Below are 22555 nucleotides of genomic sequence, written 5' to 3'. Positions count from 1 at the left end.
GCTTTGTTGTAACAGCCATACTAGTTCTTTTATAGAGCCAGTTTTTAGAGAGCCAGTTTGATGTAGTGGTTAAGTGCACGGACTCTTATCTGAGAGAACCAGGTTTGATTCCCCACTCCTCCACTTGCACCTGCTGGAATGGCCTTAGGTCAACTGCTGTGAGAGCCCTCTCAGCCCCACCCACCTCACTGGTTGTTTTTTTGTAGAAAAAGCCCAGCAAGAACTCATTTGATATTAGGCCACACCCCCTGACACCAAGCCAGCCAGAACTGCATTCCTGAGCATTCCTGCTAAAAAAAAGAGAGCCTTGGACATTCAGGCTATTCTCTGATCGCAAGTATGAGGGCCAGAAACATAAACCTTCTGTCCTCACCTATTGCATAATATCCCAAACCATCCTATAATGCAATTGAATTGTGTGATTTTTTTGTTCCCTTGTTTAGATGAGGTATATGTTTGTTCCCAAGAAACCCTAGCTAGCAAAGCAACTTGGCAGTGGTCCGTCCAATCCTGTGCCCTTTGTCTTATGGCTCAGTGATTCTTGTATGAAAAAAAATATCTTAGTTCTCATTCCAGCCCCACTTCACTTCTGCTGCTCTTATTATCTGTTCTCTCATCCATATAGAAGACAAGTTGGTCATTCCCTATAAATACAATCCAGCTGTGAAATTCATTTAATGCCTGCTTCAAAAATGTCTAATGGCATGGATGGGAAGGAGCACTTCCTTTCCTGAAACGTTTACATTTCTCTTGATCTGGAAGAGCCACTTCGGTGTGGTGGTTAAGTGTATGGACTCTTATCTGGGAGAACTGGGTTTGATTCCCCACTCCTCCACTTGCACCTACTGGGATTGGTCAGCCATAGCTCTTGCAGAGGTTGTCCTTGAAAGGGCAGCTTCTGGGAGAGTTCTCTCAGCCTCACCCACCTCACAGGGTGTCTGTTGTGGGGGAAGAAAATAAAGGTGATTGTAAGCCACTCTTGAGACTCTGATTCAGAGAGAAAGGTGGAGTATAAATCTGCAGATGTTGTCCGTATGTGTCCAGATGCTCCAGTGCAAGCTTGCACCTGTAGCTCATTCTCATTCTCACAGTTCTACTGGATGCACAGAGAATTTCCTGACCTTAAATCGAACACAGGATTCCAACCTACTAGTAATGCATGTGGGCTGGGTGTGTGTGTGGTGGGGGGGATAGTGTATTTAAATTCTAAGTGAGGACCATCTTGTGAAGACATTTGTAAGGTTTGAGAGCCCATTAGCTCTTGCTGTCTTCAATTCTTCATATTATTTTTTTTTCATCATTTATTCTGAAATGGAATTCCGCCTCCCTCTGCATTCCTTAATTGAATCAAATGCGGCAGATAACAATATCGAGCTTGAGGTTAATATATATTTGGAGCCGAAATAATGGCAATCTTTTATCTAGCAAGAGAAATACAATTAGTTGAAAAAGGAATACATGAGTCACCTTTTCTCGCTCCCTGTAGTCTCTAAATTGAAGCATAACCATAGCAGCTAAGAACGAAATATAGCAAATGATCAAGGATACCATTGTGCAGCGCCAGGTATGCAGATCAGATATCATATTCATATTTTATCAGGGATGTGAACTCTGTCTTTGCATATGAGGTGGCTGCAGATGAGCAAGGCTAGAATGACTTCCTACTCAAGATTTTTTTTAAAAAAAATACTTATTTGCAAGAATTATTCTACAAGCATCTTGACAGAAGAAACTAAAAGTCAAGCTCAATTTTTTTTTCCCCCCAGGACTGGCCGGTCCATAGAATACTCTTCCTTTGTGTGGGTCTCCTGTTCGCTAACTGAAGGTGACCCCCTCCATACATATGACTCCCATTTTGTGATCTCTGCACGAGGTGCCTCCTTGTTCCCAAGTTTAATTCAAGGTGCTTTAAAGTACTTTGTGATCTTGGGGTGGTTTCACACAGGAGATTTGCCCTGACCTTGCCCCGCCTCCCATTCGGATTAAAAGTGCACAACCCCTCTCTGAGGAGCGCTTGTGTGCTTCTCTGATTGGGCACACACACGGGGGGGGGGGCTTTTTTTAAAAAGAGAACCCTTTCCGCATTGGGTCTGTGGCTGAGACAGGCTAGCAGTGTGAATGGGCAACCACTGACCGCTGCCAGGATCCTGCCGCTTCAGCAGGGACTGTCTGATTGCCCAGAAACAATTCAAACTGAAGCAGATTTTTTCACAGCGGGATAAAATCCGTGTCCGTTTCACAGTGTGAAATGAGCTTTGGAATTGCACACCTGAAGGACCCTTTTCCCCAGGATGAGCGTATATCGGGGTGGCCAACGGTAGTTCTCCAGATGTTTCCCCCCCTACAATTCCCATCAGCCCCAGCCATTGGCCATGCTGGCTGGGGATGATGGGAGTTGTAGGCAAAAAACATCTGGAGAGCTACCATTGGCTACCCCTGGCCTATATGGTAACTCAGGGGTGTCAAATGTGCAGCCCAAGGGCCGGATCAGGCCCCTGCAGGGCTCATATCAGGCCTTCTCACTTTTCTTCAAAATATATGCCCCATATCTAAGCAAAGTGTTCTTTGTGTCATATTGAGATACTACCATTTACTAGTACAAAATGTGAGTCAAGAGATACCTTTAAGACCAACAAAGTGTAATTCTGGGTACAAGCTTTCATGCGCATGTATCTTAGAAGCGTGCATGCTAATGAAAGCTTATACCCAGAATTAAACTTTGTTGGTGTTGTTCAGGGGTGGCCAAACTGCAGCTCGGGAGCCACATGTGGCTCTTTCTCACATATTGTGTGGCTTTTGTTGACGTCTCCACCGCCCCATTGGCCAGCTTGGAGAAGGCATTTGTCTATTTAAATCACTCTCCAAGCCAAGCAAGCCAGCTGCTTGGAGAATGCATTTAAAGTTGCTTCTTTCCACCTCTCCCTCCCCCCTCCTCTCAGCTGTTTGCTTTCCATCCATCCTTGTTGCTCTCAAATTTCTGACGTTCACGTCGTGCGGCTCTCAAACATCTGACATATATTCGATGTGGTTCTTGCAGTATGCAAGTTTGGCCACCCCTGGTCTTGCTGGTCTTCAAGGTGCCCCTGCTGGAATCAGACTGATTTCGCACTAGACTTTTAATCCTGGTGGTTTTTTTTTTCAATTTTAAATGATTTTATTAAAGAAAATTCTGAAAGTAAACATATCGTGAATAAATATAAGAGACACATACATTGACAAAAGAAACCAATACAATAACACACATTAAACATAGAAAATAAAAGGGGGAAACCAATACTAGGCTTACATAATTAAATACATTAAAGTAAGTTATAACCACAAAAAATCTTTATACAATTTAGATTTGTTATAAGAATTGATATAAAATGGATCACTATCGATTTTTCTGAGATAGGGAACCAGGTCGCTATGTACTTGGAATAAGCCAGGTAGGGGTCAGTAGTGTCTAATGTCGCCTGGATTTTGTCCATTGCTATATGGTCCCAAATTTTTAGGAGCCAGGTGTCAAGGGACAAGTTGTTAGCGTTTTTCCAAGATTGGGCTACTGTTGTTTTTGCAGCTGTTAAGAGTTTGGCAATTAGAGATCTTTTCGAGGGTGACAATTTAGAACCGGGCCAGTGGTTAAGAAGTATCACAGTAGGGTCTTCAGGAATTATGGTATCCAATAAAGTTGAAAGGTGAGAGCAGATTGAAGTCCAAAAGGGTCTTATTTGGGGGCAATCCCACCAGCAATGAATGTAGGAGGCTTTGAGACCACAGTCTCTCCAACAATCAGGAGAGTTCGAGGTGATCATATGTGAAAGTTGGGTAGGAGTAAGGTACCAACGGGCCATAAGTTTGAAGTTCTGTTGTGAAATATTTATTATGTTGGAGTGCAGAATTTCACTGGCCCAGATAGAGTCCCATTGGTCTGGAGAAAGTATGGTCCCGCAGTCCCTATGCCAAATCCTGGTTTAGCCCTGTCCTCAAGCTGACATTCTACACTAAAACCATAGAATCATGGAGTCATAGAGTTGGTTTTTCTGATTCTCTGATTCTAGTGTAGAATGTCAGTTTGGGGACAGAGTCAAACCAGGATTAAAGCTCTAGTGCGAAATGGTCTTTATTCTGCTGCTTCAGACCAACACAACTGTCCACCTGAATCTACCATTTACTAGTGTTCATATGGGGGAGGGGGAATTTCTCCAAAATTCACTTTCTATATAAACCCCATTGATTTCCTCCTCCTCCTCTTCTTCCTCCTCCTTGCTGTTGTCATCCTCCTTCCTTCCTCCTCCCTCCCTCCGTCCTTCCTTCCTTAACTCCCTCCCTTCTTTCCTCCCTCCCTCCTCCCCTTCTCCCTCCCTTCTCCCTCCCTTCTTCCTTCCTTCCTTCCTCCCTCCCTCCCTCCCTTCCTCCCTCCCTCCCCCTCCTTCCTTCCTTCCTCCCTCCCTTCCTTAACTCCCTCCCTCCCTTCTTTCCTCCCTCCCACCCTTCTCCCTCCTTCTCCCTCCCTTCTTTCCTTCCTTCCTCCCTCCCTTCCTCCCCTCCCTCCCCCTTCCTTCCTTCCTCCCTCCCTCCTTCCTTCCTTAACTCCCTCCCTCCCTTCATTCCTCCTCTCCCCTCCCTCCTCTCCTTTCTTTCCTTCCTTCCTCCCTCCCTTAACTCCCTCCCTCCCTTCTTCCTCCCTCCCTCCCTTCTTTCCTCCCTCCCTCCCTCCCTCTCCCTCCCTTCTCCCTCCCTTCTTTCCTTCCTTCCTCCCTTCCTCCCTCCCCCCTTCCTTCCTCCCTCATCCCTTAACTCCCTCCCTTCTTTCCTCCCTCCCTTCTCCCTCCCTTCTTTCCTTCCTTCCTTCCTTCCTTCCTCCCTCCCTCCCCCTCTTCCTTCCCTCCCTCCTCCCTCCCTTCCTTCCTCCTTCCTTAACTCCCTCCCTCCCTTCTTTCCTCCCTCCCTCCCTTCTCCTCCCTCCCTCCCTCCCTTCCTTCCTTCCTTCCTCCCTCCCTTCCTTCCTTCCTTCCTCCCTCCCCCTTCCTTCCTTCCTCCCTCCCTCCCCCCTCCCTCCCTCCCTCCCTCCCTCCCTCCCTTCCTTCCTTCCTTCCTTCCTTCCTTCCTTCCTTCCTTCCTACCTTCCTTCCTTCCTTCCTTCCTTCCTTCCTTCCTTCCTTCCTCCTCCCTCCCTCCCTCCCTCCCTCCCTCCCTCCCTCCCTCCCTCCTTCCAAATGCCAGGAAGAAATGTCTTTGTTTGTTGTTCTAGCATAAACCAGAATGCAACACCTACAGCAATTCCGTTCCTTTTGCCTGTCAGCACAATTGGCTCTGAGCCAAGAGCAGGCGTTTATAAGGCCCATTCCACTGTGGGATTCCAAAACAATTTTTAAAATTTATTTCCTTCTCCAGCAACTTTAAGATTGATTGCACTGCAGCAGCCTCTCTGGCTGTTATCAACAACCACAGCAGAGTACGCATGCAATGCAGGCAGGCCTCTTTCGCGTGACCTCACACTGGTAGGTCCGCAGCATGCCCAGTACATCCAAGCAATGCGTGGCCCATGAAAGAACTAGTGGAGTATTGATCTTCATCAGAATGGCCGTGATCCCAAACTTGGTTATGCTGTGAGCCAAGGTGGGTTACAATGTAGGAAAAAATCGGGGGGGGGGGGGGAATTGAGAGAAAGGAAAAGAAGAAAGAGACAGGAACAAACATATGCCGGGGAGGGGGACTTTAAAGGGGATCTTGTTTTGCAGGAGGGAGGGGGAACTAATCTCTCAGTCTGAAGACTGAGGGTTATTATAGAAATCATGCTTATATCTAAGCCGTATGTAAAAACCAAAACAGGCTTGCCACCAGTGTTCCCTCTAAGCTGAGTTAGCGTGAGCTAGCTCACAGATTTTTTTAGCCTCCAGCTCACAGATTTTTTTCACTTCGCTCAAGAAGGGTGACCCCAGAGTACAATAGTTTATGCAGTAGCTCATAGCTTCAATGCCAGTAGCTTATGACTTTAATATAAGTAGCTCACAAAGTGGAATTTTTGCTCATAAGGCTCTGCAGCTTAGAGGGGAACATTGGCTACCCCCAGGGCTTTTTTGTGTAGCAGGAACTCCTTTGCATATTAGGCCACACACCCCTTACATAGCCAGTCCTCCTGGAGCTTAAAGGTAAAGGTAGTCCTCTGTGCAAGCACCAGTCGTTTCCAACTCTGGGGTGACGTTGCTTTCACAACGTTTTCAGGGCAGACTTTTTACCGGGTGGTTTGCCATTGCCTTCCCCAGTCATCTACGCTTTCCCCCCAGCAAGCTGCGTACTCATTTTATTGACCTCGAAAGGATGGAAGGCTGAGTCAACCTGAGCCGGCTACCTGAACCAGCTTGTGCTGGGATTGAACTCGGGTCGTGAGCAGAGGGCTCCGACTGCAGTACTGCAGCTTTACCACTCTGCGCCACGAGGCTCTTTCCTGGAGCTTCCAGGGCTGTTAGTCCAGGGCCTACTGTAAGCTCTTGGAGGATTGGCTACATCAGGGGTGTGTGGCCTAATAGGCAAAGGAGTTCCTACTACTACTACTACAAAAAACAACCTGATTGCTACTGAAAACTGTAGGCTAGGGACCCTCAACCTTCTGGAGCCTCTGAGCGCCTTTGGAATTTTGCCGCATTCTGCTGCATGGGATAGAGCCAGCCACAAAATGCCGATGCAGCTTACTTTCAAGCCACACATTTTGTGGTGGCAGCTGCTGCAAAAGCAAAGGTTTTTTTTTTTTTTTTTAAGATTCTCCACTACCCATCAAGTTTCCAGTGGCCATTCTGCAGCCTTGTGGGCAGAAGCTCCAGCTGGCCCCTCCCACTTCCTTAAAACCCTTGGCAGGCACCAGGAAAGGTGTTGGCAAGCTTCGTAGCACTCATGGGTGCCACATTGGGGGCCCTTGCTGTAGTCCCTCATCGAGTTCTTTATCTCAGTAATAGGCAGCACAATATAGGTTATATTCTTACATCGTTATATGTGGATTGTTTTCCTAGTCCAGAAATGGCAACCAGTTTGGTGTAGTGGTTAAGTGTGCAGACGCTTATCTGGGAGAACCGGGTTTGATTCCCCGCTCCTCCACTTGCACCTGCTAGCATGGCCTTGAGTCAGCCATAGCTCTCTTATCTGGGAGAACCGGGTTTGATTCCCCGCTCCTCCACTTGCACCTGCTAGCATGGCCTTGGGTCAGCCGTAGCTCTGGCAGAAGTTGTCCTTGAAAGGGCAGCTGCTGTGAGAGCCCTCTCCAGCCCCACCCGCCTCACAGGGTGTCTGTTGTTGGGGAGGAAGGTGAAGGAGATGGTGAGCCGCTCTGAGACTCTTCAGAGTGGCGGGCAGGATATAAATCTGATATCGTTATCTTCTTCTTCTTCTGGAGCAGGTTCATAGGACAGAACATTCTGGCGTGAGCCAACAGGCAGGGGGTTGGATGCAAACAACTTTCCTGTGGGATATACAGGAAGGAGCGGTCTCTTTCTGGCAACCAAAAAATGGCTACACTGGGGATCCCGGGACCCAGATGGATAAAAGCAACGTGGGGTGGGCACCGTAAAAGGGAGGAACACTGGCTGACATCCAGCTCAAAATCTGGCTGGATCCAACCCAGGGAACTGAACAAAAGGCTGCTATATTCTTTTCAAGATACAATTCCGCCCTGCATAATAACAGCTGCCAAATAGTTGAAATACTAGCCATGGTGACTGAAGAGAACCTCCACATTCAGAGGCACTAATCCTCTGAATCCCAGCACCAAGCAGCAACATAAGGAGAAGACCTCAGCCTCTGTGCCCTGCTGTTGGTCCTCTAGAGGAACTGGTTGGCTACTGTTGAGAAAGGATGCTGGACTAGATGGACCACAGCGTCTGATCCAGCAGGCTGCTTCTGATGTTCTTATGAAGCCCTCTAGAGGACCAACAGCAGGGCATAGAACCATCAGTGTTTCTTGAAGATGGGAAGGGTCTATGCCCTGCTGTTGGTTCTCTAGAGGAACTGGTTGGCCACTGTGTGAGAAAGGATGCTGGACTAGATGGACCAGTGATCTGATCCAGCAGGGCTCTTCTTATGTTCTTATGAAGGCTGTGATGGAACCGGCCCGATTCTGCCTTCAGACCCAGTCCCGTCAACTCCCTGCTGAGTCGCCAACTCCTGGAGGGAGCTGTTTCTCCTCCGGCCACTTGGGCTCGCTGCCACCACCTGCTCAGTCTAGGGGTTCAGATTGAGAGGAACAGGACTCCCAATCCCCCTCTACAGCTCTGAGGCCAGGCCTCAAGGTCCTCTGCCACCCTGTACTTGGGTATCACAGAGACCTCAGCACTCCTTCGGGGAACCCCTGGAGGATTGGCACCTTATCCAATTGCATGCCTTCCCCCTTCCCCGAGGCCCCCGTCATAAAGCAGCGTGGTCTAAGCGGTCGGGATCTATGTGGTACAGAGTTTGACTGCCAGCATTCAAAACAGAAAAAAAAATGTTTAATAAAAAGAGAAAGAAAATAAAAAAAAACAAAAACAAAAACAGGTACAAGTAAAAGTTTAGCACAGCCCCTGAATAGCAACCAGAGGACAAATAAAGGTGGATTTAAACGCATCTGCTCATCCCTGGTGTAAACTGGCCCTACCTTGTGAATGACTGCCCTGGTCTGACTGCCTGGGGTCCTTTTCCTCTGGATCAACAGAGGGCCAACAGCAGGGCATAGAACCTTCAGTGTTTCTTGAAGATAGGAAGGATCTATGCCCTGCTGTTGGCCCTCTAGAGGAACCGATTGGCCACTGTGTGAGAAAGGATGCTGGACTAGATGGACCAGTGATCTGACCCAGCAGGGCTCTTATGTTCTTATGAAGACCTCTAGAGGACCAACAGCAGGGCATAGAACTGTCAGTGTTTCTTGAAGATGGGAAGGGTCTATGCCCTGCTGTTGGTTCTCTAGAGGAACTGGTTGGCCACTGTGTGAGAAAGGATGCTGGACTAGATGGACCAGTGATCTGACCCAGCAGGGCTCTTTTTGTGTTCTTCAAGAACCAAGGTTTGGTCTGGAGGACCAAAAAACTGAGTTTAAAAAAAATATTTGTTGCTACTCATGAGATGCCTCAGCCAGTTAAGTTTTTCTTTTAGCAAAATGATCTACAAGAGTGACTGTATTCCGACGAGGAGGTTTTTGTTTTGTTTGCCACACTATGGCTCCTGCATTGAATTTCGCATGTTATTGGGCTTGAGGAATTTGCATATATAACATGACTCTAATTACAGGAATGCAAAACCCAAGAAATGTATATGAAATCAATCCCATGCCAGAAAGCAAGTATCTCTGAAAGTAAGGGGCAGAGGTGGGAGGGGGGAGAGAGGAGGAATTACAATGGCCAAGAGTAATACGCTGGCGGCTGCACAATTTGCCCCAACCTTTCTTCTAAAGATTTTCTCATTACACTTTAATGCGGTTTTTGTGGAGGAAACAAAAGATCAATCCTATAAATTAAAGGTTTAAAAGCTAGCTTAAGGGGGAAAATAGGAGATTTATTCTTTGGCCGATTTATTTATTTATTTCAGACCCACGGCACCAACTGGTCGGAGGGGAGCGTTTCTACTCCCTCTCTACTGTTGATCTTCCCTCAAAAAGTGAACTAGAACATTCGTAGCGACATTATCCTGATGAAAATGTAAGCACTGACTGACTATGACAAAGCTGCTTAAAAAGATAAATGACTACAGGATCTTAACTCCCTGGCTTTGAACCTTGAGTGTTTCTTGAAGATGGGAAGGGTCTTGCCAGTTAGTGTCTTAAGATCACACAGTTTTCCTAAACAAGTCCCCAAGTGTACCCAGAAATATTCATTATCCTACCCTATACCATTCCTCATCCCACAAGATAAGAACATAAGAGAAGCCATGGTGGATTGGGCCAATGGCCCATCCGGTCCAACACTCCGTGTCACATAAGAGAAGCCATGGTGGATCAGGCCAATGGCCCATCCAGTCCAACACTCTGTGTCACACAGTGGCCAAAAAAAACAGGTGCCATCAGGAGGTCCACTAGCGGGATCAGGACACTAGAAGCGCTCCCACTGTTGCCCCTCAAGCACCAAGAATATAGAGCATCACTACCCCAGAAAGAGTTCCATCAATACCCTGTGCCTAATAGCCACGGATGGTCCTCTGCTCCATATGCTTATCTTATGCTTGAAGCTGGCTATGCTTGTAGCCATCACAACCTCCTGTGGCGGTGAATTCCATGTGTTAATCACCCTTTGGGTGAAGAAGTACTTCCTTTTATTCATTCTAACCTGACTGCTCAGCAATTTCATTGAGTGTCCCATGAGTTCTCGTATTGTGAGAAAGGGAGAAAAGTACTTCTTTCTCTACCTTCTCCATCCCATGCATCATCTTGCAAACCTCTATCATGTCACCCCGCAGTCGACGTTTCTCCAAGCTTAAGAGAACCAAGAGTTTTAACCTTTCTTCATAGGGAAAGTGTTCCAACCCTTGAATCATTCTAGTTGCCCTTCTTCACTTTTCCCAATGCCATAATATACTTTTTTGTGTGTGGTGACCAGAATTGTACACAGCACTCCACAGATCTAGAACAATGACTTTTAAAAAAAATTTACTCTGTTTTTGTATCCCCCACTGGTGGCCATGCGGGACCTGGCAACCTTATATCCTACCCTTATCCCAGAGTTTGCCCTCCATGGAGTTCCATAGCATTATCATAGTTTGGTGTAGTGGTAAAGTGTGCGGACTCTCATCTGGGAGAACCGGGGTTTGATTCCCCACTCCTCCATTTGCAGCTGCTGGAATGGCCTTGGGTCAGCCATAGCTCTCTGTAGGAGTTGTCCTTGAAAGGGCAGCTGCTGTGAGAGCCCTCTCAGACCCTACCCCACCTCACAGGGTGTCAGTTGTGGGGGGAAGGTAGATGAGATTGTGACTGCTTTGAGACTCTGAGATTCAGAGTATATGGCGGGATATAATCCAATATCATCATCATCAACTTCTTCTTCTTCTTCAGTTTGCCAGTTTGGTGTAGTGGTTAAGTGTGCGGACTCTCATCTGGGAGAACCGGGTTTGATTCCCCACTCCTCCACTTGCACCTGCTAGCATGGCCTCGGGTCAGCCATAGCTCTGGAAGATGTTGTCCTTGAAAGGGCAGCTGCTGTGAGAGCCCTCTCCAGCCCCCACCCACCTCACAGGGTGTCTTTCTCACTGACAGCCAGTTTGGTGTAGTGGTTAAGTGTGCGGACTCTTATCTGGGAGAAACCGGTTTGATTCCCCACTCCTCCACCTGCACCTGCTGGAATGGCCTTGGGTTAACCATAGCTCTTGTAGGAGTTGTCCTTGAAAGGGCAGCTGCTGTAAGAGCTCTCTCAGCCCCACCCACCTCACAGGGTGTCCTGTTGTGGGGGAAGAAGATAAAGGAGATTGTAAGCCATTCTGAGACTCTGATTCAGAGAGAAGGGCAGGGTATAAATCTGCAGTCGCCATCTTCTTCTTCTTTAAAGGAAGCTTGTGAGGCAGCTTAGCAGGAAGACAGTGAAATAGCACAAGGCTATCCAGCGGCTTGACTAACTAGAAGGAAGCCCAGGTTGGGCTGGATCCTGCCAATCGTTCCCATGCACAGACAGGGGCGATTGTCACTAATTCCCCCCCTTCCCCATGACAGACCCTCTGACTCAAGAACAGCATGAGGAACAAGTGAGATGTCCATCGCAGGACGGAAAATCGGCGAAAATTGCCCCCTTCTCCGCCACTGATGTGGAAATCTATCAACAGAGATTCTTCTGTTTCTAACCAGGCTGCATACAGATTGTGGGAGGAGCCTGGCAGAGAGCATCCGTGTGTCACTTTCCTCTGCCCATCACCAGCTCCCCCCATTCATGCCCCCCTTTCCTGCAACAGACCCAGGTGCCTGTGAATCCCTTTCCTCCACCTCCACACAAGCCCTGTGGCAGCTCATGTGCATGACTGCCCGCAGCACCTGCAGGCCCTTTCCCTGACAATCAGCAGTGCGCGTGGCTGGGGGCAGCAGTGTGCTTTCAGGCAATCAGTAGGGGAAGAACAGGCAGATGGCAGTAGGACGTGCAGGTGGGTCAGTGGCAGTGGGCTCTGCCAGATGTCCTAGGCCCATGATGGCGAACCTATGACACGCGTGTCACTGGTGACACGCGAGGCAATTTGGCTGACACACCGGAAACGAAGGAGCGTGGCGAGCCGCGAGTCCTTCGGAGGCTGCTGAGCCCGTCTCGGAGGAGCAGCAGCTGCTAAGGTGAAGGCGAGAAGAGGCGGCAGCAGCGCAGCGGGCCGTTGCCTCTTTTCCCCGGCTCCAGGCTGGGTGTGGGGGTGGGATGGAAGGTTGGGGGTGGGAGGAAGGTTGGCCGACGCTGCCAGCGCCTCGCCTTGACCTGGGGGTGGGAGGAGACAGCCTCCTGGCGCAACCCCGTCCCCCACCCAAAGCAGAGGCAGCCAAACGCGCCTCCTCCTCCTTGCAACAGGGCCGAGCTTTGCAACCCCCTTTTCCCGCCCTCCCCGGGGCCTGAGGAAATAGGTGGGTCGCGCCTTTGCAATGCCGGGGCTTTGCAAATGCAGGAGCAAGGCAGGCGTGTTTTTTTCCGTTTGTTTGCATGGAGCGGCTGGGGGGGGGAGGCAGAGATGGCATTGCAGCAGTGTGTGTGGGGTGCAATGCCCGAGGGGGCATCGCTCTTGGGCCTGTTGTGGGGCTGCCCCTCCTCCTCCACCACCTGGTCCTGGTTTTTTTTTTTTTGCAACCCAACATGATCTTTCTCACTTTGCTCTCTTGCTGTTTCTCATGGCCGCCTGCCGGAGGCGGGGTTTCAGATTTAAAGGACAAGCTGCCCTTTTCAGCTTGGAAGAGGAGGAAGGGGGTGGGTGATGGGAGCTGTGTGTAGGTTGCAAAAGAGCAAGGGGAGGGGAGCATTGGGTCACCCCCCTTGGCTTCCCTTGGCAAGCGCTGGAGGAGAAAAGGCGGGAAGAAAAAAAGATACACCCTTTCCCGCAGGGTTACCAATCCCCAGGTGGGGGCAGGGGATCCCCCTCTCCCCAAAATACCCCTCCCCCAAGTTTTCAAAACGATTGGACCAGGGGGTCCAATTCTATGAGCCCCAAAAGATGGTGCCCCTATCCTTCATTATTTCCTAAGGAAGAAAGGCATTTTAAAAGGTGTGCTGTCCCTTTAAATGTGATGGCCAGAACTCCCTTGGAGTTCAATTATGCTTGTCACACCCTTGTTCCTGGCTCCACCCCAATGTCTCCTGGCTCCACCCCCCAAAGTCTCCTGGCTCCGCCCCCAAAGCCCCCAGATATTTCTTGAATTGGACTTGGCAACCCTAGTCTGACCTAGGCTGCAAATATCATCAAATTATTGATATTTCTTGAAGTGACACGGTGAAGTGACACGCGACCCGAGGAAGACTACACTTTTTCCCGATTTTTGACACACCAAGCTGAAAAGGTTAGCCATCACTGTCCTAGGCCGTGGCAGCTGCCCCACGTCACCGTATGCTGACAGCGGCCCTGGCTATACTAAACCAGGGATGTCGAACTCATCTGTTATGAGGGCTGGAACTGATATAAATGAGACTTTGTTGGGCCGCGCCATGTCAGGCCAGGCCATGTGTGTACCTATTTAAGATTAGGTAGCAGAGATATAAACTTTATAACAGGCACAGACAAACACAGTTAAAACCTTAGCACTCGTTGGTCTTAAAGGTGCTTTCTTTGTATTTCTCCCATGGGATCCAGGGAACTGGGCAAAGGAATATCTGGCTCTTTCCTTCCTTCCTTCCTTCCTTCCTTCCTTCCTTCCTTCCTTCCTTCCTTCCTTCCTTCCTTCCTTCCTTCCTTCCTTCCTTCCTTCCTTCCTTCCTTCCTTCCTTCCTTCCTTCCTTTTTCCCCCAAGGGACCAGGAGGGGGAAGGAAGAGAGGCTTGGCTCAGTAGCTCTGCTGTGTGATTGAGAGAGCCTGGAAAAACAAGCTCTCCCCCCCCCCCCCCCGTCCTTCATCCCTAATGGTGGAGCTTCAGCCAATGGAGAAAATAGAAGTTTTGTTCAGTAGCACCTGTGCGATTGAGCAAGTCTTGCAAAGCAAGCTGTTATGCAGAAGGAAGCAAGGGAGAGGGAGAAGGAAGCAGATGAAAGTCAGTTGCTCGGGGGGCTGATAGGAGCCCTCTGGGGGCCTGATTTGGCCCCTCGGCTGCATGTTTGACACCACTGTACTAAAGGATGCCCCTCCATAGGATCATTTAGGTTTTATCAGCATCTGATAATAGACCCTGGCTATAATAGGCTTTCTGCAGCCTGATCAACACCCAAGGTGGGGGGAAAAAACTAGACCAGGCTGTCAACTCCTGCAAGTTTTTCTCCATTAAATGACTCAAGGGGTTTTTGATAATTAGTTTATTAGGATAATGACATGACAGGTAAGACAGGCGTTGCTAAAACTGGCTTTGGCAGGCAAAGCTCCTCTACATATACCTTGAGTAGGACCATTAGACCATTCAGGCATTAGATGCCAAAAATTCTCTCCCCCAATGTTCAGTTCCAGCAGTCTATTCAAATGCAGGTGCAAGCCGATCTCTGTGAACAGACTCCTCGACCTTGAAGTGTCTGGCACAGAAGAAGAAGAATTGCAGATTTATACCCTGCCCTTCTCTCTGAAGAAGAGCCCCATGGCGCAGAGTGGACAAGCTGCAGTACTGCAGTCGGAGCCCTCAGCTCACTACCTGAGTTCGATCCCAGCGAAAGCTGGTTCAGGTAGCCGGCTCCAGGTTGACTCAGCCTTCCATCCTTCCGAGGTCGGTAAAATGAGTACCCAGCTTACTGGGGGGAAAGTGTAGATGACTGGGGAGGCAATGGGAAACCACCCTGTAAAAAGTCTGCCGTGAAAACATTGTGAAAGCAACATCACCCCAGAGTTAAAAACGACTGGTGCTTGCACAGGGGACTACCTTGACCTTTCTACCTTTCTCTTTGAACCAGAGACTCAGAGCAGCTTACAATCTCCTATATCTTCTCCCCCCCACAACAGACATGCTGTGAAGTGGGTGAGGCTGAGAGGGCTCTCACAGCAGCTGCCCATTCAAGGACAGGGCGATAGTGGATACGTGATGGTTACAATACAGAATGCAAAGATAGCACTCATAGCTGAACTTGTGAGGTTACTACAGTGCAAGGTAGCGGTTCGAAGCAGGGAAGTTCAGAAGGTAGAGGTTACAGAATACATCATGGCAAGGACATCTTGAATTGGCAGACAAGTAGCAGCAAGCAGCAGGGAACCGGGTAGAAATGACCAGATTCCCCTCCCCCCCCAATTCTCCTGAGGCTCCATCCGCAAGTCTCCAGGAGTTTCCTGACCTGGAGCTGGCAACCCTACCCTCCACTCCGCCCTTCACTGGTAGATAGGGAGGGCTTGACGACCTTCATTGAGAACTGTAGCATGATGATTTTAACCAGCCTTGCTGTAATGATAGAGCTCGAGGCGACGGACTTCTGCTGCTCTTATTTAGCTCTGGCAGCTAATAGGCACTGTTTGATCTAACCTTTTTGAAGAACTACTTATTTATTGTATCTGGCCCTTCTTTTGAGACAAAAACCGGCTCCCAGAATTGCTTAAAACAATTTCAAACCAATTTAGACAACAGCAATGTTACTAAAAAGGTGCTCGGCTCTTCTGTAAGAAACAGACAAGTTAATACTCGCTTGTTGCCTCTTCTGCCTCTGATCTCGCTGATGGCAATTTGGATAGATCCAAGTAGTCAGCCGTGTTGGTCTGAAGTAGTAGAACAAAGCAGGAGTCAAGTTGCACCTTTAAGACCAACTTAGTTTTATTCGGAACGTAAGCTTTCGTGTGCTCTCTAAGCACACTTCCATCAGACGAGGAATCCGGTACAGATGGCAATTTGGTAACTGAGAGGAGAGAATTCTCTTTCCACTATTGGCCTTTACTGATGGACATTTGCAAATTAAACAGAGGGGCCACTCAGTAGGCTAAAGCTCAGTGGGAAAGCACCGGGCTGCCACCTCATAGCTATAAGAGAGGCCTTGAGCCGTTTGGTGTAGTGGTTAAGTGTGCAGACTCTTATCTGGGAGAACCGGGTTTGATTCCCCACTCTTCCACTTGCAGCTGCTGGAATGGCCTTGGGTCAGCCATAGCTCTGGCAGAGGTTGTCCTTGAAAGGGCAGCTGCTGTGAGAGCCCTCTCCAGCCCCACCCACCTCACAGGGTGTCTGTTGTGGGGGAGGAAGGTAAAGGAGATTGTGAGCCGCTCTGAGACTCTTCGGAGTGGAGGGCGGGATAGAAATCCAATATCTTCTTCTTCTTTGGAGCTGTGGCCATTTGAAAGTTAGCATTGAGACTTCGTGTCCACTTGTTAATGTGCTTTATAAGATAATAATTACACGTATAAAGGAGGAGGATTTGAAATTGGCTTCAGTTGCTGAAGCTGTCTTTATTAAAGAAGTAGAGTGTACCTTTACTGGAAGAAACATTGACGCAGGATATCAAGTCGACTTCCTGTACATCAGAACTCTACATTGTATTGGGACTGTTCTTCAGAAATTGTACAATATTGTGTATTTATGCCTTGTGAGCAATTGTTTTACCAGTGAATGTGGGTGTTATTGGAGAACATTATATATTAGTAATTTTGGTCATTATAACCTGAGGGTTGGGTTTTTGTAAATACCTCATAGCTGTAGCAGGGCCCTTTTTTTTGAGCACGAATGCACAGGAACCCCGTTCTGGCTGGCTTGGTGTCAGGGGGTATGGCCTAATATGCAAATGAGTTCCTGCTGGGCTTTTTCTACAAAAAAAAGCCCTGTGTGAAACAATGGTAATGTCAGGGGTGTGTGACCTAGTATGCAAAATGAGTTCCTGCTGGGATTTTTCTACAAAAAAAAGCCCTGACTATAAGCAAAGCCATAGCAAGGGGGAAATTTAAAGCTCCTTCCCCATATGGACCAAAGTCTGTGGGCCATGTGGTACATCTGCCAATAAGTACAGAACCCAGATTCAACCTGTGTACTCCAATAATGTCTGAAGAGTCAAGACCCATCCGGGGGAGATGCTCCAAACCCCTTAATCATTTTAAGGTAAAAAAGGTAGTCCCCTGTGCAAGTACCAGTCGTTTCCAACTCTGGGGTGATGTCACATCACAACGTTTTCATGGGGTGTGTAACGTACTCGAAGCGGAGACGAGAGTAGGGCAACATCCTTTAATGGGAGCACGTTGCAAGAGAGCGAACACGCGGGCCGGGCCCCGCTTATGTACATTTACCCCGGTTCAGCCTCCTGTACAGGTCAGGCCAATCCTGACCTGTTAAACTTCCCGCCGCAGATGTGGTAGGCGGGGATTGCGCGCCCGCGCTAGAGGCGCCTGGGATACCCAGCCGCCTCCGCGCGTGGGCGCGTATTTCAGCCGATACATTACACTCCTCCCCCCCAGTCAACGAATATAGTCTTTGAGATACGCGGGCGGTCGGCTCTCCCTGGTGGACCGTCTGGGCAGGTCCTGTGGGGGGCCCGCGGCTTCCCTGGCGGGCACGTCTGGGGGTTGTGGTGTCGCCGGAGGCTGCGGGGCTGGCACCTCGGGTCGGTCGGGCTCCTGCACTTCTGGCGTTGGCAATGCCGTGGTTGGGGGCGTGTCATCTGGTCGGCCTCTGGTTGGCTCCGCCTCCTCTATGTCCGCCGGTTCCTCGGGCAGCGTCCGGCGGCGCAGCTGGTCGATGTGCCACCGTATGACCTGGCCCCCCTCGGTCGATATGTCGTAGTGGCGGGACCCCGTTACTCGTAACACTCGGCCCGCCACCCATTCCGGTCCCCTAGCGTAGTTCCGGGCATACACCGGGTTGCCTGCGAAGAACCCTCTTGCCGCGTCCCGGACCTCGGGACTCCCGCTGGAGTCAGAGGTCCTGTCGGGGTGTAGTCTGTCCAGCCGTGTTATGAGTTTGCGCCCCATGAGGAGCTCGGCCGGACTAACCCCGGTGGCCGGGTTGGGGGTGACCCGGTTATCGAAAAGGAACGCAGCTAGTCTGTGGTCCCAGTCTCCCTGAACGATGCGGCTTAAGGCTTCCTTGGTTGTGCGGACCATCCGCTCCGCCTGGCCGTTGGTGGCTGGGTGAAAGGGGGCGGAGCGTATGTGTTTAATCAGGTATCTATTGAGGAATACTTGGAAGTCCGCCGATGTGAACGCTGTCCCGTTATCGGAGACTATGGTATCCGGAATACCGTGTGTGCACAAGACCCTGCGCAGCGCTCTGATGGCGGCGGCCGCTGAGGTGGACCCTACTGGAATGACCTCTAGCCATTTGGAGTAGGCGTCCACGATGATCATGAAGATTTGCCCCTGGAATGGCCCCGCGAAATCGATGTGGAGCCTCGACCAGGGCTTCCGGGTGGACTCCCATCGTGTGGCGGGGGCGCTGGGAGGCTCAGGCCTAGACTCCTGACACGTTTGACACCTGCGAACCCACGTCTCAATCTCCCCGTCCATCCCCGGCCACCAGACGTAGCTCCTGGCTAACGCCTTCATTCGGACTATGCCGGGATGGGTCTCGTGTAGGGATTCCAGGACTCGCTTTTGCAGCGGAGGTGGGACCACCACCCTGCTTCCCCATAGTAGGCACCCCTTGTGTGCGGCTAGTTCCTCCCTCCTGGTCGTGTATGGTTTGAATTCTTCCCCCATGTTCCCCTCAGGCCAGCCCCTCATCACCCAGTCGAGCACCCTCGCCAGTGTCTTGTGTTTCTGTGTGGCCTTGGCGACCTCCGCAGCGTGGAGGGGCTGCTCCGGGAGGCTCTCCATCATCATGACCTGGTGTGCGGGGGCGGGGTCTGGGCCTACTTCTGGGAGCGGCAAGTGGCTGAGCGCGTCCGCGTGGCCCATGGCCTTGCCTGCCCTGTGCACCAGTGTGTACGTGTAGGAGTTGAGGAATTGGTTCCATCTCAACACACGCTGTGAGAGAATTTGGGGGGTTTGCCGGTCTGGGGCCAATAGGCCTAGGAGAGGCTTGTGGTCGGTGGCAATAGTGAACCTCCGCCCATACAGATATTCATGGAACTTGCGGACCCCCGCCACGATTGCCAGTGCCTCTTTGTCTATCTGCGCGTAGTTGCGCTCGGCTGGAGTAAGCGTGTGGGAGTAGTATGCCACCGGGACCTCTCTCCCGTCCGGGAGTTGGTGCCCCAGGACCGCCCTCACTCCGTAGGGCGACGCATCGCACGCCAAGATACCGGGGAGACCCTCGTCAAAATGGTGGAGCACCGCGTTAGATACTAGGATGTCCTTGACCGCCTGGAATGCGGCGGCTTGCCTTTTTCCCCACACCCACGGGGCCTTTTTGTCCAGTAACCTGTGGAGGGGCTCAGCGAGGGCTGCCTTGTGGGGGAGGAACGAATGATAAAAGTTCAACACCCCCAAGAAGCTTCGGAGCTCCGCCTTGCAGGTGGGAGCCGGGGCCTGCAGGATGGCTCGAGTTTTTTCTTCTGTTGGGTGGATTCCCGCGGAGTCTACGGCGAACCCCAGGAACTCCACCCGTGGGACCCCCAGCAAGCATTTCTCCCGTTTGACCTTGAGCCCCGTTGTCTGGAACCGGCGGAGCACCTCTCTCAAGCGATTTCCGAACTCTTCGGGGCCGGGGGCGGCGATTAAAACGTCGTCGAAAAACGGCTGCACTCCGGGGATCCCTTTAAGGAGAGCGTCCATTATACTCTGAAAAATCCCCGGAGCGACGCTTACCCCGAACTGTAGCCTCTTCACCCGGAAGGCCCCCCTGTGTGTCACTATGGTTTGGGCTTCCGCCGTCTTGGCGTCTACTGGGAGCTGTTGGTAGGCCTGGGCCAGGTCCAGCTTCCCAAAGACCTTAGACCCCGCTAGAGCAGCCAGGACGTGGCTCACCACCGGCACTGGTAGGGGTTGTCCTGTAGTGCCTTGTTTATCGTGCACTTATAGTCGGCACAGATTCGCACGTCCCCATTTGGCTTGATTGGGGTTACTATGGGGGTCTCCCAGGGGGCATAGTCCACCGGCTCCAGGACGCCCTGGGCCGTGAGGCGGTCTAGTTCCGCCTCTATTTTCGGTTTTAAGGCAAAAGGGACCCTCCTCGCCTTGAGCCGAATCGGCCTGACCGTGGGGTCTAGTGGTAGGGAAATTGCCGGCCCTTTGTAGCTCCCCAGGGACCCATCGAACACGTCCGGGAACTCTTGGCAAATCTCCCCGAACCCCTTGGGCGCTAGGGTTTGCTCCACCCCCTCCACGCGGATTCCCAGGGGCTTGAACCATGCCAGTCCCAGCAGGGTAGTCAGCTGGCGCTTCACCACCAGGATGTCCAGCGGGCCGCGGAAGGGGCCCCGCTCGACTTGCACCCGGGCCCACCCCGCGATTTGTACTGGGTTTCTCTGGAAGTCCCTGAGTATTAAGTCCGCCGGCCTGAGTTGCAGCCGCCGGCCGGGGCATAGCCCCCTCAGGGTGTCCTCGGCTATTATGGAAAGGGAGGACCCTGAGTCCACTTCCATTTGGCAGGGGCTTCCCTCTATGAGGACCGCCAGTTTGATTTTGCCGGGGTTGTTGAGGGGCAAGTTCAGTACCTGGGGGGTTGTCGAGTCCGCCGTGTGGAAGTCCGCCGACTCATGGTGCGTGGTCGGCCTCCGGCGGTTGTCCCTCCTCCTGGCGGTCGTAGTCCAGCTCCTCCTTCGCTAAAGGCGCTCTGGAGGGTGAGCTCTTCCTTGGCGAAGAGCTTCTGTTGGAGCCTCTCGTCGCGGAGGCCCCACGTGAATCGGTCGGCCAGGGTTTCTTCTAGTTGGGGAAAGTGGCAGTTCCCGGCGATTTTGCGGAGGGCTGCCAGATAGTCGGCGGCCGATTCTCCTGCAGCCTGGTCCCTCCTGTGGAACAGGAACCGGCGGGCCACTCGTGAAGGCTGAGGCGAGAAGTGGCCGGTGAGGAGCCTGATGATCTCCTCGTAGGACTTCTCCGTGAGGCGGGCGGGCGCCGAGAGACCCTTGGCGATCTCGAACGTGGCTGCCCCGCAAACGCTCAGGAGAACGTCCCTCTTTGTGCCGGCGTCGGTGATCTTGTTGGCCCTGAGGTAGAACTCAACCCTTTCCGAGTAGGACTCCCAGCCCTCTGGATTCGCTGGGTCAAAGGTCTCGATGGACCCGGTGGTTCCGCTTTGGCTTGCCATGGCGGCGTCAGCGGTCGTGGCCAGTGGTTGCTCTAGATCTCCGTTGTAGCCGATGAGGCTAGAATCCCACCTTCGTCGCCACTGTAACGTACTCGAAGCGGAGACGAGAGTAGGGCAACATCCTTTAATGGGAGCACGTTGCAAGAGAGCGAACACGCGGGCCGGGCCCCGCTTATGTACATTTACCCGGTTCAGCCTCCTGTACAGGTCAGGCCAATCCTGACCTGTTAAACTTCCCGCCGCAGATGTGGTAGGCGGGGATTGCGCGCCCGCGCTAGAGGCGCCTGGGATACCCAGCCGCCTCTGCGCGTGGGCGCGTATTTCAGCCGATACATTACAGGGTGGATTGCCATTGTCTTCCCCAGTCGTCTACACTTTACGCCCAGCAAGCTGGGTACTCATTTTACCGTTGTAATCATTTTAGTTGCTCTTTTATTACTCAAGTCAAGGCTCTCAGTTATACTCTGAAGAAGAAGAAGACTGCAGATTTATAACCTGCCCTTCTCTGAATCAAAGACTCAGAGCAGCTTACAATCTCCTATATCTTCTCTCCCCACAACAGACAGACTGTAAGATGGGTGGGGCTGAGAGGGCTCTCACAGCAGCTGCCCTTTCAAGGACAACTCCTGGGAGAGCTATGGCTGACCCAAGGCTATTCCAGCAGCTGCAAGGGGAGGAGTGAAGAATCAAACCCAGTTCTGCCAGATGAAAGTCTGCACACTTAACCACTACACCAAACTGGCTCTCCATCTGGGATGGAGTGTGTATAAATCCAGAGACTCTCTTTTGAACCCTCTCCGGCGCACATCCCAGCTACAAATACCTGACTGAAATTTATAATTCTTCCATTCAACAAAAGGCACATTCATTTAAAATGCCAGGTAACCATTTTTAGAAAAAGAATCCCCAGAAATAATGTTTTAGAAAAAGAGTTATGAAAAGGCTAATGAGATCTGGAACAATAATTAGGTTGTCAGCTCTCCCCCACCCCGCCCATTCTTCCACACCTCCCACTTTTAAAGAAAAAAGTGCAGGCGTCAGTTATCTGTCTCATTTTCATCCCCCTCACCAAACGAAACTAATAAGATTTCTCTACCAAATTACACACTGGGCGCAAATGCAGATCTCTCCACGTTTGATAATCGCTGCTACATTTAAGTGGAATTGCCCTTCTTAAACTTGATGTTAGCCTTAGCCTCCAGAGCTTATTTTAACCCTTGAGTTACTGCTGAGGATCTCTTTCACACACACACACACACACACACCACACACAAAGATAGTCCCCTGTGCAAGCACCAGTCGTTTCCGACTCTAGGGTGATGTCGCATCACAACGTTTTCACATTTTTTAATGGGGTGGTTTGCCATTGCCTTCCCCAGTCATCTATACTTC

Source organism: Heteronotia binoei, chromosome 7 (genome assembly GCF_032191835.1).
Source record: "Heteronotia binoei isolate CCM8104 ecotype False Entrance Well chromosome 7, APGP_CSIRO_Hbin_v1, whole genome shotgun sequence".
NCBI classification, from domain to species: domain Eukaryota; kingdom Metazoa; phylum Chordata; class Lepidosauria; order Squamata; family Gekkonidae; genus Heteronotia; species Heteronotia binoei.
The sequence above is the reverse complement of the archived record's forward strand: the minus strand, read 5'-3'. Positions refer to the sequence as shown.